This window comes from Rousettus aegyptiacus, unplaced genomic scaffold (assembly GCF_014176215.1).
Source record: "Rousettus aegyptiacus isolate mRouAeg1 unplaced genomic scaffold, mRouAeg1.p scaffold_m13_p_4, whole genome shotgun sequence".
NCBI lineage: Eukaryota > Metazoa > Chordata > Mammalia > Chiroptera > Pteropodidae > Rousettus > Rousettus aegyptiacus.
Window position 1 is genome coordinate 150,110,544 of NW_023416307.1, and position 18,120 is coordinate 150,128,663.

Here is an 18,120-nt window from a genome sequence, read left to right on the forward strand (position 1 = left end):
TTAGATGACCCCCTGTGTCCCATTGAAGCAAGAATTTACCTGTCATGTATGTTCAGCTCTTCCTCAATTAGCTATAAATCACCCATTCTCACTTTTGAAATCTAAGATCCCATTCCTCCCTTCTCTCCTTTCCCCCAATTTTACCTCACTTACGCAAATTCCCTGGACGCGTGTATTAAAATCTGATTTTCTCCTGTTAATGCGTCTTTGGGAATTTGATTATTAGCCCAGCTAGAACTTAGACAGCAGAAGGAAAAGTATTATTATTTTTTTTAGCCCCCACACAAACAATCCCATTTCAAGGAATTTGTCATACCTTTATTCTCAGACATATAAGACCACATATATATATGAGGTTGGTAGTCACTGTGGTGTCATTTGAAATAGCTAAGATAGGAATTAACCTAACTGTCCATTGAAAGGGCACTGATAAAGTATGGTACATATATTCAACAGAATACTCTGTAACCATTAAAAAATATAGGTGAGGAAGTACTTTATATGCTGGTATGGAAAGATCTTCACCAAGATATAAAGTTAGAGAAAGAACCCAAGAAGAGAAAATGTGTACTTTATGCCACCATCTGTGTAACAAAAAGAGAGTGAGACAATTAATCTGTATCCATCGATATGTGCACAAAGAAACTAGGGAAAGATACCCAAAGAAGAGCCTGGTTATGGGAGAACTAGAGAAAAGGGAAAACAAGACTTTTTTTTTTTTTTTTTTTTTTACTCTAGGCCTATTATATCTTTTTGGACTTAAAAATTTTAGAACTACATAAATGTGTTATCTAGTTAAGACAGCAAATACTTTGATTTTTTTCTTTTTTAAGTTGAAATTCTAGCCCCGAGTGTCTGAATCACTGTGTCTAGGGTGAGGCACTGTTTTTAGCAGCCTTCACCAGAAAGGGGTTGGAAGAACACTGCCCAGGAGAAGGCTGCTGTTTTGAGCACCTGTCCATGCTTGCCAGGGAGCTGGGACAGATGGAGCCCAGAGGCCAGGGCTAATGTTGCTTCCAGGGACTTCCTGGGAACTGAAGAGACAGGTCTGGGGAGTCCCAAGTGAGGTTCTGCCCTGCTGCTGCTCAGGTAACCTGCTAGACTCTGCTGCCCACACCTGTCCAGTTTCCTGGAACGAAAAGCTCCCTGGTAGTGATTCCCTTTCTGCTTGGATGGGGTGCTCTAAAGGCAAATTTGAAGGCATATTTGAAGGCTCAGGGAGTCTCCTGCTGCTGCTGACATACTTATTCCCAAGACCTTCTACTTTATAGACTAATCTCTACTACATGTCAATCACAGACACCCAGCAATTTTTCTGTAACCCTCCCAGCCAACTTGGCTGGACCTTGGCTTTATCCTCTATTTTCCCATGGAGGACAACCTTGCCCTCCTCTCCAGACCAAGTCTGTCACAAGGAGAATGGAAGATGAAGGGATTTCTGCATGTGATTCGTGTGTGTGTGTGGAGGAGGGGGAGGAACTCTCTGGAAGAAGAGACAGAAGGAAGGACAGAGCTAGGGGCAGAGCTCAAAAGAACCAGTCAGGGCTGGAGTCCGCTTCAGCCTAACTCTATGGGGAGTGCAAAGGGCACCAGAGTTCATTCCTTTTGAGGCAAGGACACCTGTCTTTTGTAATCCTGAGTAACTTAATTGCTGGCTGATGGCTTGCGGGGGGCGGGGCATGAAGCTTCTGGCAAGATGGTTGCTTTTCTGTTGGCCTAGGGCGGTTTTCCAAAGAAGGGTCAGCAGACAACACTCACAGCAGCTGGGGGCTGAGTGTGCCTGCCTCGCAGGGGGTCTGGGCACGTCACCCACACTGTCCAGTACTGGTTTGGTTAGGTGTCTTTGGAAAGCACGCCCTTCTGAGCACTTTAAGATGACGTTTACTTAATTGCTATTTCTCCTATCCTCCCCTTACCTACTTCCTGCCCACACGGCTGTAGTATTACAAAGCAGATTCCAACTGTCACATCATTTGTCTGTAAATACCTACATTTACGTCCTGGTTAGTTGAGGATATTTTTCATAACACTATAACACCTAATAAAATTATATTTCTTTAATATCTCCTATGTCCGGTCTGCATTGAGATTTCTCAGATTGTCTCAGATGTCTTTTTGGAATTATTGTGGTTAAAGCAAGATTCAAACAAGGTCTGCATGTGGTATTTGGTTGACTGTTCATCTCTAACATCCTTTCTTCCACTTTGGCCATTTATGTGTTGAAGAAATCAGGGCATTTCCATATTCTGGTCTCAGCTGGTTACCCTCACTGCAATGTTTAGCATGTTCTATCCTCTGTGTTTTCTGTAAACGGGGGGGGGGGGGGGGATACAGACAGCGGGGCACTAGGAGTCTTTCCTGCTGCTGACTCGTTGTTGCTTCTAAGTCCTCTCAATGGGCAGACATTTTATAAGAAAGAAAATTTTTTTATAAGAAAGAAATTCTTTCCCTTTTAAATTTAGGATTATATGATTTTCTATTAAATTAAACATTTTTATTTTTGTCTTTTTTTTTCTTATGCTGAAAATCTTTAGTCCTAGCAAGAATTACATAATTACTTATCCTCTCTTTGTCCGTATTATCTATCCTCTATCTGTCTGTCAGTCTATCTATCTATCTATCTATCTATCTATCTATCTATCATCTATCCATCCACCCATTCATTGATCAGTCAATCAATATAGATACATTTCTTTAGGAATAGCTTATCGATATTACTTCAGCCTTGGCTGGAGCCCCACGGGTCAGACATTCTGGGTGTTACATCCCGAGCCTGGCCCAGCGGCTGGCAACCCTCGACACTCAGCCGACACATTAAAGCATCCAGGACAGACCCTAATCTAAGAGTTGAGATGTCTGAGCACTGGATTTGGGATTCTGATACTACCCCTGACCGTCTGCATGACTCTGAGACGGTCACCTAATGTTTCTGAGCTCCTGTCTGCACATTCGTAAAATAGATATGGGAATCCTTGCCTTTCCCCTCAACCCCGCGCGGCAGGATCGAATGAGATAATGGATGCGAGAACCTTTGTATAGACAGGAAAGCGCCTAGTGAAGGAAGGCAGTAGCCTCTAGGGGCCTGTGCATAAGTCCAAATGGCCGCTGAGCCTGGGTTGTTTTAAGGGAATCATTTTCTAGATTCTTACTTTCCATACGCACTTTTCTTTCTGGTTTGATTTGCATGGGAGTACCTCTGAACTTACAAAATTTGTTCTCCTACTTTATTATTAAACAAACAAACAAAAAGCAAAAAGGCATACCTCTCACTCACCCCTAATCTGCCTATGGTGCATTGCCACGAGAGGTGAAAATCTCAGAGAACAGAGAAAAATAAGTAGAAGAATCCTTTATTGTTTAATCAAAATTCCATTACCCTTTGGACTCTCATATTTCTGCATCTTATACATTTTATGTTAAAGGGAAAGATGGTCTAAGAAACTGTGCTGACACGTTAGGATGTTCTGAATACAGAAACACGGTAGTTGGAGTGGCGGGAGCCCAAACAATTTTCCTTCTTGAAGGAGAGTCCAATGACAGCAAAGCGACGAGAGCATGGGTCAGAAGCATGGAACGCTAAAGGAAGAAGAACTCAGCTTTTAACAATGTATTTAAATGTAAGCAATCCTTTCCAGCTCCACACAGTGCTACTCCCGGGTCAGGTCTTCAGCTGAAAAGAAGAAGCACATAGCACAGCCCAGGAATGTAGCTTAGTGACACTGATTCATTTACATAGAGCCGCAAGGCCCGCCAAGATCTTCGTAATTCTCAAGATACACCGAAGAAAACCCACAGATAAAAACATTTTAGATGGCTTGTTTTGGATACAGCGTATGCTGTTCAGTAAGATAATTTAAAATCCTCTTTGTGAAATCATGTCATGAGATAACCCAATGATAGTTAATGCTCATTTTACTTTGCCGTATAAAATATTTAATCTTTTCTACCTCCTATTAACAAGAATAATATTATTCTAGCTTCTGGATTGATTAATTTTCAGCAGACTATACCTTTCTCTTTCATTAAATACATATAAAAAATTAGATCATACTTCATCTCATTAAGAAATGCATTTCCAATTACATTTAACTTTTGTTTAAGAATTATCAAAATTAGCAATTTTTTACCGTTTTTATCAGTTGTGTGATAATTTAATCCAGAAGCAATTTTTTTAAAGCCGTGGATTGCCTTACGGTCACAAGAATAAAATACATTTTTAATGTACTCAAAAATATTTAATGTATTTTAAATATATAACAAGGTAATCAATAAAAGGTTTTCAAATTTTAAAAGCAGATTAAATTATATTAAAGGTTTGTGAAAGAAGTAGAAAAGAAATATGAATTCAAGGAGAAAAATGAAAGAAGTGAAATTTCTCATAGTGCAAAAGAGCTTATTCATATATTTGAAATTGGGTGGTGAGCATTAAATGATTATGAGCTCCGGATTCCCTTAATATTTTAAAAGACTAATAGTTTTATGTTTAAATGTCAACATTTGCAGAAACAAGAAAATTATATCCCTCACAATCACTAATCTTAGGATGGAAGCTTTTACATGTGAACTTAAAACTACGTGTTGGGGTGCATTATTCTTCAAAAATTTTTTGAGATGTGCATGTAAGCAAAAATTTGACAGGAGCTGCTGTCTTCTCCTTCCTGGTTCCTCCCTCCCCAGTCCATGACCAACTTGGTTCCGTCTGCCCGAGCAGCCTTCAGCCAGGCTGCCCACAGAATTGCACTTTCCTCTTCAGCCAACTGACCGTCGACAAGAATAATAATAAATAAAAAAACAAAACATATCAGTTAGCTATCGCCGCGATTATATCGCATGGAAGAACAACCAGAAAAACCTCAATAATAAGTGCTTATCCTAGGTCATGAATCTATGGATTGGCCATGGGAAGGTCTGCTAATCTTGCCCATGCTTTGTTGATATTAGCTAGGTTCACTTGTTCATTTATGGTCCCCTGGGCTCGGAGTGATGGGGAGAAGAAAGCCCTCCTGTCTTCAGGATGAGGAATGGGGCTGGAAGGGAGCTGTACCCCCTTCTCCTTAAGCATGGACCCCTAAGCGTCTGTAGTTGGAAGATAATCCACCTGGACACTCTGAAGCCCCCCTGAACAGAGGGTGGAGAATTTGAACTGTTTGCACAGAATGAGCCATAGACTTGAAACCCTGTACCTTGACGGAGACAGAACAGAATGGAACCCTGTGGTAATTTCCTTATGAACCAGGTTAGCTTGTGAACAGACTGTCATTGTGTGACTGGCTGTTGTTACCTGAACACTTATTATAGGCTTGGCATTGTGCTAAGTGCTTTATTTATGGTGCCTCGTTTAAGCCCACTGCTCAGGCAGGACAAGAGTAATTTAGGTTGCAGTATGGCTAATGATCTCAGTCATCGCGCTGGGCTTTCTCCTTCCTCTTTGGAGAGAGGAATGAGCGGGGAGAGAGGGAGAGGGAAGGAGTAGACAGGGCACTTCTTTCTTTCCAGCAAAGAAAAATCTTTCCTTAATTCTGATTGGTCCAACCTAGGTTACGTACCCATGCCTCACCCAATAACTGTGTACCAAAAGAATGCCAAGTGCTGATTAGCTGAGGCCTGGGCTGCCGAATCAATCACTATCAGGGAGAACAGAGTTACTTATGGTTGGCAGAGACCAATCAGGGTGTACCTCTGGAGTAAGGGTCAGTTTTTCAAACCGCATTGCCACTACTCAATGGGGAAGGAGTGGAGTGGAATCGGGGTGTCATTCATCCTCTTCATTACATCTGTGCCCTTATTTTGCTCCCATTGAAGAAGAAAAAGCCGAAACTTAGGGAAGAGAAGGAGAGGGGGCTGAGGGGCACTGTTAAGACCCCCTATAGCCAGCAGATGACTGGCTTCGAGATGCAGATCTTCCGATGGCTCATGGAGAGGCTGGTCTTTTGTCCCTCTCCTGCCTTTATGTGGCGTATCTCCAAGGTTCTTTCTGGTGTTCATCTTCTGTGACTGAGACTCCATGGCCCGTTTAAGCCCACAAGGCCAGGAAGCAGAAGTGCCCTGAACTCGAATTTGTACAAATGGCCACACCTAGCTCAAGGGAGGCTGGGAAGTATAGCTTCGTATTGTGCGGCTAAAATTAGGGATGATTTTATTCTAAAAAGAAGAATGGATGTTGATAGACAGCACTCCGACCCAGGGGGCTTAGAGAGCTACCAGCTATATTTTGCATAACATAAGCCATTGTAGCAGATCTGAATAGCTAAAATATTAACACGTCCTATTTACTTATTCATATTTTTCCGACGAATGCAATTAATAATTTTTTTTTATTCCCCGATACAACACGTAGAGGAATCATATTTTGAAATTTTAATTGAAGCATCTTCATTCTTGCTAATTCATTTTCATCTACAGTCCTTGCTCCGCTAAAATTAGCCTGTGAGGCTGAGGCTTATCTCTCCAGGAGCGGACTGAAACTTGGAGATAGAAAGGAGCCTGTGCTTGGCTTGGGGTTTTGAAACTGACTTTTGAAGCTCATGGCAGAGGCAGTAACTTTGAGAGATAAGACTTGCAAAACTCTAGGTTGCTCGAAGGCTAGAAGCCCAAAGTTTATACCCTAAACAATAGTTTCTGAAGGAGAGTATGTGATGATGAAAAAAAAAAATCTGTTGTCCTGCCCAATAGGAAATAAGGTCTGTAGGAGGGATGAGGAGGGGAGAGTCAGAGAGCTGGGGTAGAAGGTAATAGAGGAAAGTGCTGGCGTGGACCCTGAGCCGGGATCTTCATTTCTTGCCCCACGCCGGGGCAGATGCCTGGTTTGGGGAAGGCCCTGGAGAGGGTTATTAGACTGCTTGGTGGAGTCAGACCTCCCAGTGTGCAACCCGATCTCACTGTGACCGCCTTGTGGCTTGAGCATCTTCTCTCTGTGTCTGCATTTCGCTTTCTGTAAGGTAGAGGTAATAATAATATGTACTTTGTGTTATCGTTAGGATTCAATGAATAAGAACATATAAAATACTTAGAACAGAGCTAGGTACCCAATAACCACCCAATAAATCTGTTATTAATATATAAAAGGAGGAGGATCTGCGTAGAGTTGCATTTTGTCTCGAATTTAAAAAATCGAATGATAGCACTTTCACATTTTTTGTTACATTCGATTCAGTTGTTTTACATTTGAGAGTTTTAAAATATTTTATTAAGTAAATACTACTCAAAGTGTGTAAAGCTCTTGAGTTATGCAAATAAGTACCGAGGATACAGAAATTCTCACACTGAGAGGACTGTGTGTGATTCAAAATCTGTAAGTCATGTTTGATGATACACCTTGTAGAAATTCTACACTCAATTTCAAAAAGATTAAGCAAATTAACATTTGAAGATGCATCTGATTCTCATAAGCAGTCTCCTGCCATTAACAACGTTTCTAAGTTAACAGGCATGACGTCAATCCCTCTATGGATACCTCCAGGACCACTGGATTGAGAGATAAAGAAGAAACTCTACTCTCATAAAAATTGGTGGAAACACACATTGAGGAGATTTCCACAAGCACAGAACTAATCTAGATAATTTGAAGACAATCGACTTCGTGCCGTCTTGAAATTGCAATTGCAATTGTGTCTGGGGTCCACTCAACTGGGAATGAAGGACGTGGCTTCTGGGGCCACCTCGGGGTCTTATGTGGAGTAACTAGGCCTCCCTTAGTAGTAATATCATTCCTTTCTTCTGTGCTACACACACCCATGTGCACACACAAACACACGCCCCACACTCCCACAGAAAACACCGCTTTCCCCCTAATCGGCTGTTCGTGTTGCCATAGCAACCCTTGTAGCCAAGCTCCCAGCTGAACAAGTTTTGCAAGACACCAGAACAATTTCCTGAAGTGCTCTCCTGGGAAGAGCAGAGCCTGCATTGGGCTAAGAGTGGCCTGCAGTGAGCACAGCGAGAAGACAGCAGACCAACTCCGGGTGTAGCTATGGCACAGGAAGATCGCCCACATATTTAGAGTGACTTGTCAGGGAAGGGTCGGATTACACGTGGAACCTCCCTCTGGACACTCTGCAAGACTCGGCGTCCTGGGAGGCGAGGATGGCTCTGTGCAGAGCCTCAGCGGCTGGTACCCAGTTGTCTGCCTACAAACATGTTCTCCCTTTCTACCTTAAGGCCGGCAGGACTTGAGCTGGGCAGAAATTGTTCCTTTCCCCTTAAAAAAAAAAAAGGCAAAAAAATCTAATAAAATTCATGACAAAAATTAGACTGATGTTTCTTATTGTCAGTTTTTCTCATGGCCTATTTGCTGCTGATTGCCTGTTGTTAATTTAAACCAACAAGTCAGCTTCTCAGTTTCCACCATACTCGTTTCGGGAATAGGACCCTGAGGGTGGGGACTGGGCATGGGGTCTAGGAGAAGGTAAATGAAAAGGAGTTCTCTTGGGAGGTTGTGCCTTCCACGGCCTCCTGCTGCCAGACCAAGGGCCAGAAATCTACTGAAGGCCTTTTCAGGGACAGGTAAGAAGCTGCGAGGTCACGTGATCAGGAGAGCTCTTCAGGCTTTGCGAGTTCCTTTCCCTCAACAGTATCTCATGGAAACTGGTAACAAGTTTGCAGATGCAGGGAAGAGCTTGTGTCTTTCTGACAGAGAAACATACAAATCGTGGGGTGAAACTTAAGTGATAGCTGAGGGAAATTTATAGCTTTTATTAGAAAACGACTTAAAATAAATGAACTAATCTTTCCACTCAAGAGGGTAGAAAAAAATAGCAAGATAAAGCCAGAGATTTTAAGCAGTGGGTTCTGATCTTGGCTGTGCTATTTGTATTGGCTGAGAGACTTTGAGGCAAATTTATTCGACTCTCTAAACCTCAGTGTCTTCAACTGTAAAATGAATGTTATCATAATAATATCCATTGTTTCACAGTTATTCTAAAGATCAAATGAGATACTGTTGTGAAATGCTTTGTTAGTTGTATAAAATGTTATTATAAAGAATGTTATTGCTATCGAAACGTATAGCAGTACATATAATCCCATTTTTGTGAAAGAAAACATAGCACACATAGAAAATTTGTGCAGATAGCTATCAATACATTAAAATTGATATCTATGATAGTATTTCTCAGTTTTTAAAAAACTATCACCCGTCTACCTCCAGAATCTTTTAAAACTGTTTTTTAAAAATAATATTGTTACCCAGTGAAATTTTAATACCACAGATATATTGTATATCTATCTGTTCATGTATTGTATAAATATTTGTGCTTTATATGTGTAAATAGTATGTTTCTCTCATTATGAGGACCAATTTTTGCCCCCATAAGGGCTACATGCCTCTGTTGAGTGTCGATAAAAGAACATTCAAACCTGTAGAAAGTTTTATAAGAATTTATTCGAGACAAGATTTGAGGACATCCTCAGAAGCAAGATCCCAAAAGGGCTGAGCAATTGCTCCAGAAAATGACAGTTTTGCAGCTTATTTTGTACATTTAGAACCAAAGGAGAAAATGTAAGGAAGGTTACGTGAGTAAGGAGGTGGGAAATATCTAGGATTGGCTAAAAAGCAAAATGGAGAGCGATATGGTTTCTTTGCATTGGTGAGTACAGGATAGTTAACATTTAACATTTATAAAACACAGAGATGGTCTACGGGGAACAGGATAACAGGGTAACAATGGGCTCTGGTGGTCTTGTGTCCTGGTGCCAGTGGTTGTACCTTTGAGGGGTCTGGATAAGAACATTACTCTGCCATTTCACAGGTATGTTACCCTACTTGCATCAGAACAACGGGCAGAGCTCACTTAAGGTAAAGAAGACTGACCTTTGCTAAGGAAGCTACCAGCCATGACCTGCCCGGTTAGGAATTTACGATCAGCCTATCCCGCGTGGTTACAGTTGGCCCCTGGGTTTGGAAGGCCTGCTTGCGGCCCCCTGAGCTTGTCAAGTTTTTTGCATAGCCTTGTTCACGTGAGAATGCATGGCCTGTGGATAGTGGAAATATAGCAGATTTTTCTTTGTGCTTGGTTTTTATTTTCCTTTACTGTTCTTTACTTTTCCCCCTTATTTTTTTTGTCTCTTTTTCCTTTCCGCATTCTTCCTTTTCTTCTTCCAATAAACATGCATTCTTTGCATGATTTAAGACATAATAGTGATTTTGAAAAATAAAGGTGGGCAGTAAATATACCGGACAGGTCCAGATCCCTTCTTTATGTATTAAAAGTTGATATACGTTAAAAGGTCAGAGCATCCAGAATCAAGCTGCCTGAATTTGAGCCCTGACACCATCTCACACGGGCGTGACGTGGAGTATGTGGCTTCCCTTCTCGAAGCTTCGGCGAACTCGTTTTCAGAACAGGGGTATCCGCAGCGTCCCTTTCTAAAGGTGGCTGGCGTTAAACTCCATTCATGCCACATTGGCGGATGCTAACATATTTCCAAGGCAGGAAATGCATGTAGCCGTGCCTTCTGGATAAACCGCCTTTACACAGCGGTCCCCAACCTTTTTGGCACCAGGGACAGGTGCTCCTGTGAGAATCTAATGCTCCGTAATCTGAGGTGGAGCTGAGGCAGTGATGCTAGCGCTGGGGAGCGGCTGCAAATGCAGATGAATCTTCCCTGCTGGCTGCTCACCTCCTGCTGTGCGGCCCGGTTCCTAACGGGCCACAGGCTGATACCGGTCCGCAGCCCAGGGGTCAGGGACCTCTGCCTTAACCTATGGGAGTTACAGTCATGGAGAGAATTCTAGACATTGCAGCAAAAAGACTTGGCATGTCCCTTCTGCGCCAAACCGCGTGGGTGTTTATTTGCCTACTGCTCTTCCATCCTTCCTCAGCCTTAATTAAAAACCTAATTTCTCTATTACCATTACAATGAATGAACCAGCAACTGATTTGTTTCGCCAAATTAATTCTCCTTTTGGGAACCTGGGAGAACATTATTTATCAGAGCAGCAGACAGAGATTTTAAAACGGAAACATTTCTCCAATACATACACCCAACTCAGAAAACGATGGGCCTAATATTTCAGTGTTTGAAGGCGTCTTGCAGATTCATTCACTGTGGTGACTCCAGAACCAGGGACAATGCTGAAGCATAGAAAACACTCGGTAATTACTTGTTGAACGAAGGAGTGGAATTAGTATCACTAAGATGCCACTCTTCACAAGTTTTAGCTGTTGCTTACATGAAGTACTTATGAGCAGAGGCAAGAATTTAATTGGTTTTGACATTCTAGTATATATTTTATATACTTTCTCCTGTTGGCAATTAAAAAAGAACAGGTTTACCTTTATATGTATAGTCAAAATGAACAAACTCCTCTAATATTCTGTTTGGCCATGATGAAATATTCCCCAAGAGTGAAAAATGGATATTTCTAATGTAGGCTCCAAAGTCTCCCTCTCTCTCTCTCTCTCTCTCTCTCTCTCTCTCTCTCTCTCTCTCTCTTTTTAAGGAAATATGACCATGCGTTATGATAGTACCTTAGGAATAAATATGTATGGGATAGTGAACTCACAAAATATTTTAAATTTTAAGCTAAATATTTTGAAGGTTTAGAGGATTCTCTCACATATTCTTTTTCTAAATTATCTTTTTAAAAATCAAGAAAGTTTACCCGACTTCAAAGTGGGACGCAGAGGGAGAGAGGATTAGACGTATCTTTTCCAAGACATTTTTTATATATATCTCACCATTTCATTTTCATTTCCCATTTTGCACATCTTAATGTTTATGCGGAAGAATTATTGAGTCAAAATGAAATGCAACTACATACCATCAATGAAGAAAAATTTGCAACATGGGAACCAACACCTACTCAGTTTCTATTATTAGTCAAAACCTCTAGATAAGGGGAACGAAGAGGGGGTGGGAGGCAGCTGCAAGGCCTTCTTTATTGTATATACAGATGGGTAAGATTTTTATATTTCTGTGACTAGATTTTTTTTGACCTGAAAACTGCCGCCACCAGCTATGTTTGAGCCTTTGCTTCGGGCACTCTTGGGGGGTGATTGAAGAACTATTTCCAACCCTAATGGGCAAATTTGCACCCGGCTCCTAAAACCACGCTGCTGCCTGCCGCTCTGTGTTGAAGAATTATGGACCTTTTTTTCAAGCTGAGAGGTAAACAAAAACCAAACAAAAACCTCTCCAGGGATCCAGCAGCAGAGCTTGTTTAAGTGCAGGTTTATCTGGACGCTATAGCACATAATATGGGTGCCCTGAGCAGAGCCCCTAAGATCCCCTGCCCATGGCCGAGCTGTGCTTTCAATTCCGAAGGCGGCCCCTGAAGCTGGCTAGTGAAGCCTGCTTTGCCCACACCGGTGGAGAGCCAGAAGGAAGGTTCTGGAAATCTATAACTTTCTGGAGTGACCCTTACCAGTAATTCATCAGTACAGGAAGATGAGAGCCTGGAAGAACTCTGAGAAGCACCCCCCACCGCTGTGGGATCAGGCCGCGAGCACCCCTCAGATTACGCCTTTCCTTAGCTTTCCCTCCCGCCAGGTCTGAGCACCCTGGGGCCTGCCCCCTCACACGCCTGCGCCTCTCAGCTCCAGGACCTTCTCAGCTGGCACACAGAAAGGGTGCAGGTGCTGGAAAGTTAACTCTTTCTACCCCTTTGCAGGTCCGCTTTGAGGTTTGTGTGCCACACTGTTTCCCGGAGGGTTCCTGGCTGGACCGAGTTCCAGGTACCCATAGTTGTACCCTGCTCATTAGCCCAACCTTTCTAGACTTTTCTCCCCCTTTTGCCTCCCTTCCCTACTCCCTTTCTCTGTTGCCTCAGATGATCTCCCAAGCAAGCTACCTTCACCCAGGGCTTCGTCTCAGAGTCAGCTTTTGGCAGAAGCCAAAGCAAGACATCTGGTTCGGAGTAGATCCGGCCGGAGTCTGAACTCGAGGTCCAGTCTGGAGGGAAAAAAGCTGTCAGGGCTGTGCGTGTGCCTGGTGGGGAGGAAGGAGCTAGGGATACAGGGTGCTCAAAACCCAACCCAATCTTAGCTTGGTCGTGGGCATGTCAAAGTCGGAAACCTGGCAGGGAGGGGGCCAGTCAAGGTTTTGGTTAGGGGAAGGTAGCCGTTTGTAGATCTCTGAGCAGCAAGACTAATTCTTGATGCCATGAGCCGGCGGTCTGGCATTTCTGCCATGTCCTCGCCTTGATCGGGGCTCACTTTGGAGTTGATGATGCAACCTCCCGGCCTTGTGCTGAGCAGAGCTGGAAACGGGTGGCCCCCAGGCACCCCCAGATGTTATCTTTTCAAAAGCTCTGTCAGCTGGATAGCTGGATTCTCCAGGAAGAGATGTGGGGTGAGCAGTGGAGCTAGGGTTGTGAGTTTGGAAAGCCAAGAACAGAAGATCTAAAAAGTCGTATAGATGCTGAGATGCCTTCACCAGCTGAATTTGACTCCGTGACCTTACCGAGGGCAAGTCATTCTTCTGTGGGCTCTGGAAACCTCTTTTTACACAGGTTAATATTAAAATACTTAACTACCAGTGAGACACAAATACTGAACTATCCAAGTGGCCCTTGTGTAAGTGGCCAGAGGCTTTCCTAGTGTGTCCTCCTTGGGTACCCGTCCTTCTCATGGTAAAATGAGGTCAGTCTCCACAGTAAGATCAGCACTGTTCATGGGCAGTGGGAGAAAAATTTAGGTGGAATAAAGCCTTCTAGGCGCCCAGGAAGTTGCTACCTGTCCCCTCTGCAAGTTAAAGGCCCGATTGCTTAAATGTGGCAAAATGATCTGAAGTCGTTGCCTTCTTTCTGGAATTCTCCGGGAGAGCAGAGCACGGAGGGAGGAGGAGGAGAGAGCTGTCTTCCCCGGTGCTGTCGTGCACGAGCTGTGAGGCCCAGGTTCCTTAAATTTCCTTAGGCCTCCTCGGTTTTCTCATTTGATGTGTAGGTGTGTAAATCGGTGGGTGTGAATCAGTGTGTGTATACGTGTGTGTGTGTGCGTGTGTGTGTGAGTCAAGACTAGAGTAAGGCCAGAGAGGTGACTCGGTTGCAGAATAAGGCACTCCCTCTCACATTTGCGCAGAGCTGTGAGTGAGTGCCTCCTTAAATTTTGCACCCTAGACTCTCAGCTTGCCTCTCCTTGGTCCCATCCTGGTGTGTGTGTGTGTGTGTGTGTGTGTGTGTGTGTGTGTGTGTGTTGCCGCTATCATTTGCAGAGCAACTACCATAGGCCTGACATGAAGTGCTTTTCTTGCATAATTTTCTTAATCCTTGCAACAACCCTATGTGCTGGCTAGCATTCCCATTTTACAGATAGGAAGACTGAGGCTCAGCTAGAAGGAGATAGAACTGGGCTTTGAGCTGAGCTCATCTGATGTCAGATTCTGAGCACAACCGTCAAAGTGCACAGACCCACTGCATGTTGTGTTTCCATGGTAACTGTAGATTCAAGTCTTCACACGATGTACAACCCGTCTTCAAGGAGAAGAGGAGTGCCAAATTGTGAACTAACCTAACAGAGCATAAAGAGTGAGCGGTTATATTTCCAAAGGATGCTCCAGGTTATGACATAATTCCCACAGCAGGGAGCCCCTTTGGGATTTTATTCATACTCCCCTATTACTCATTTAAAGCGATGAGGGTGATTTATATTTTTGGATCTCCACTAAGAAGCATAGATCCTTCACCATCTCTCCCCAAATCCTCTGACCTTGCATTCAGGGGTTACAATCTTTATTTCACAGATGGGAGAATAAAGTCACCGAGAGATGGAAGGGTCAGACCATGGGCATTGGATGTGGGCACACAGACTCCTGCCTGAGCATCCGTGGCCTCTTCGTGATGTCTTCACTAACCTGAGCCTTCAGGAGGGAGACGCTTTATTAGAAGAAGTTTCTGGAGAGTCCACACAGCCAGTGTGAAGCAGCTGCCTGGTCCTCTTAAGCTCTCTGAAGAGTGATTTTTCCAGTGGCCAAAGGGTGTTTGTGCCTTACTCATTTTCACACAGCCTTTCACCTACTTGCCTTTCCACAGAGCCTTGGTAAGCTGCTCCCAGGCATGCCGTTGGTACCTTCCATGGGGCCTTTCCAGGCCAGTTGTGGGCCAGCCAGGAACACAGCTGGCCATGCCTGGAAAATCAGCTGTTGGCCAGAATTCTCACGAGGCTTTGAGAGCTACTCCCCATGGATGCTGGTGTGGCCAAGGACCCCTCCATGGGCCATATCCTCGCTGGCACCCTGCACCCTCGGTAGTCCCTACTGTTATGTGGAAGTCTAAAAGAGTGTGAGATATACTGCAAACCCGTCCCCTAACAAGCATTCACCTTGCTCACGAAGGCTTGGTGGCATCTGCATTGAATAAGAAAGATTACAGTAGGGGCGGATGTGTGGGCAGGGGCATCTTCTCTCCTGTGAATGAATCTACCTAAGCACTAGACAAGGCTGCGAGAGCATCATTGTTATTCTTACATGAGCTTTGTGGTCAGCTGCAGATCAGGAGCTCACACCGATTGATATATCTCAACTTTCACTAAGGATGAATGTAGTAAATGGCCACATGTAGAATGTCTCATGTTTTATAGGATGGCTCGCAAAAATCTTGGTCCATAGGCTTTATGTATTCTTATGTTGTGTGTGTTTCTATATACTCAACTTCATTCCACTCTAGGGTTGAGTTGACATACAACGGGAAGACATACAATGAAATGGTAAAATATAGCTTATAATAAAAATTCAGGTCCAGGGAAGTATAAACGATCACCTCCTTCACTTCTTCTTTTCTTCTATTTTTATTCAGGGTCTAAATAGACCAACAAAAAGGTTAACAAGACCTGCCAGTGAGTCAGGAGCGGGAGGGAAAGGATATGTAGGCCACGGGTCTCTCCAGGTAGGTGCTGGGACCCCACCTTAATCTTGGCTCTGAACTTCATAACAGCCAAGGTAGAAAGGGGGAAGGAGACTGTTATATATTTCTTATCACCAAAGAGGACACGATGTATCTCTTTCTCAGGGGAAGTAGAGGTTTTAGTCCTTGACTCTAAGAAATCTCTCAGGTACCAGATTCCAGAGGTGTCGCGTCCGGCTTAGGCGGATGGTTGTTCCCCAGAGCATTCTCTGGAGGCCAGTGGGTGGTGGGGGCAAGACCAACCTTCTGGTGGCCTGGCTTCATTCAAAGATGTCAGAAGCCCTGAAGAAATTCTGGCTCGCCTCCATAAATGTCTCTTGTTCTGAAGGGTCGCTGGGTTAGGCAGCGGCTGACAGTTGGGGGCCATGTTCCCCGAGAAGGGTCTGGTGGGAGGAAGTGGAGACTCAGAAATGGGAGGAGGTATCTGAATAGGGTTGCAACTGGTATGGGCTGTTGTGTCTTTGTTTCCAAACCTAGAGATGCTACAAGTGCAAAAGAGAGGTTGCTGTAGAAACTTGGAGAAAACCCTGGGACAATGACGTGGGGAGAAGTAGTGTCCCAGTGTGGGCAAGGCTGGGGCCTCAAGTGGCCTTCTAAAAGCTCCGCCTTTCTCTCTCTCATTGCCTTGGGCTGATGGTTGCCCACTAGGTCAGTCTTTCACATGGCACGAAGCATGCTGGGAAGCCCTCGAGTGCCATTAGAGCCACAAATGGCACGACGTGCCAGTGGTTTGGCAGTCTCCCTCCCCCGAACCAACCCAGAGAGCTGCCTAGGGGCTGTGCCCGGACCGGTGCCCCTGGGCGAGTACAGCAGGACTCTCCATCCCCAACCAAGTGGACAGCGCCACAATGTCAGCTGATAATCCCGGGGGGGGGGGGGGCGGTGCGGAATGAGCACTCTTAGGGACACCTCAGAAGACGTTTAAGGCGTGCGCGTGCTATTAAAAAGCCCAGCAAAGTGAGCAACTTGTACAGGAGGAGCAGAACGAGGGGAACAAACAGAGCAAGAATCCAGAAGAGGCATAACAAATATCCTCAGGGAGAGCAGGAAGGAGGAATAAACATTTACGAAGACAACTAATTAGAGATAATAGGCATGAAAAATACAACTTTTAAAACAGAACTCTCGGTGGGTGGGTGGAAGAACACTACGAATTCAACTGCAGAATGGATCATTGAGAGGGACATTTGGGTCATTTATCTTGCAGAAGTTAATGGAAAGGGATTAAACGGATGAAAAGAATGAGAAAACAATGTGGAGGGTAGAATTAGAAGTGTTGACATTTTTTCCCTAAGACTCCCACGAAGAAGAAAATGAGCGAGTGGAGGGGAGAAAATAAATATTTGAAGAACTAATCAGTGAGGATTTTTCAGCTTTAATGAAATAATTGATCCCTCTGATTAGACGGGCGTGCAGAACCCCAGATAGGAGAGACTCACATACACACGCGCACACACGCACACATATCTAGACACATCATAAAATTTACCATTTATTTATTTATTTTTATACCTACGGCACCAGGTCTTCCTGGGTGGTCTCCCATCCAAGTACTAACCAGGCCCAACCCTGCTTAGCTTCTGAGCTCAGACAGGATCGGGCTTGTTCAGGGTGGCATGGCCATAGACGATCATGAAATTTAAATACATCCAAGGCAGAGAAACGTTTCCAGAGACAGAAAGCCAATCCCCATCAGAGAATCCATCTCAAACATACGCGTGACTTCTCAGCCGCCACCTGGGTGTCAGGAAGACAACAGTGATGCGCGCGGAGCGGGGAAGGCCGACAGCGTCACACCTCGAATTTTGTGTATGCCTAAATCGCCATTCAATATAAGTGGGAAAAAAGACATTCTCGGAGGCACGCAGTCTCAGGCGCAGACGGTGTAAAGTCTTGTTCTGAGGAGACATGAGAAGTTGCCTCTAGGAGGAAGCCGCCAGATGGGGCGAGGAGGTTGGATGAGCGAGTTCTCGTCTCTGTGCTCCCGGTTCTTCACCCGTGAAAGGAGGAGCGCTAATGACCCTACTATCCGGTGGTTGTTGGGGAACCGGGATCACCCAAGCAAAGGGGTCAGCACAGCGCCTGGAGCGTATTAAGTGACCAGCGACATAGTATTATGGTCAATACTACATCCTTTTCCTATCACGTCTTTTTGTTTTTCCCTGGAATGACGCAACAATCCTCAAATTATGACCATGTGTTACAGAGCAGTGACCGCATAAACGACTTGCTCTTGGACCTTTCTCTGCAAGGTAGAAAGTGGTCTCATCCATATTTTAGAA

At 44.2% G+C, this 18,120-nt stretch overlaps 1 pseudogene; it reads right to left on the reverse strand.

Moving 5' to 3' along the window:
- Nucleotides 1-17,347: 17,347 nt before the first annotated feature.
- LOC118602168 lies at nucleotides 17,348-17,466 on the reverse strand (annotated as a pseudogene).
- Nucleotides 17,467-18,120: the final 654 nt, after the last annotated feature.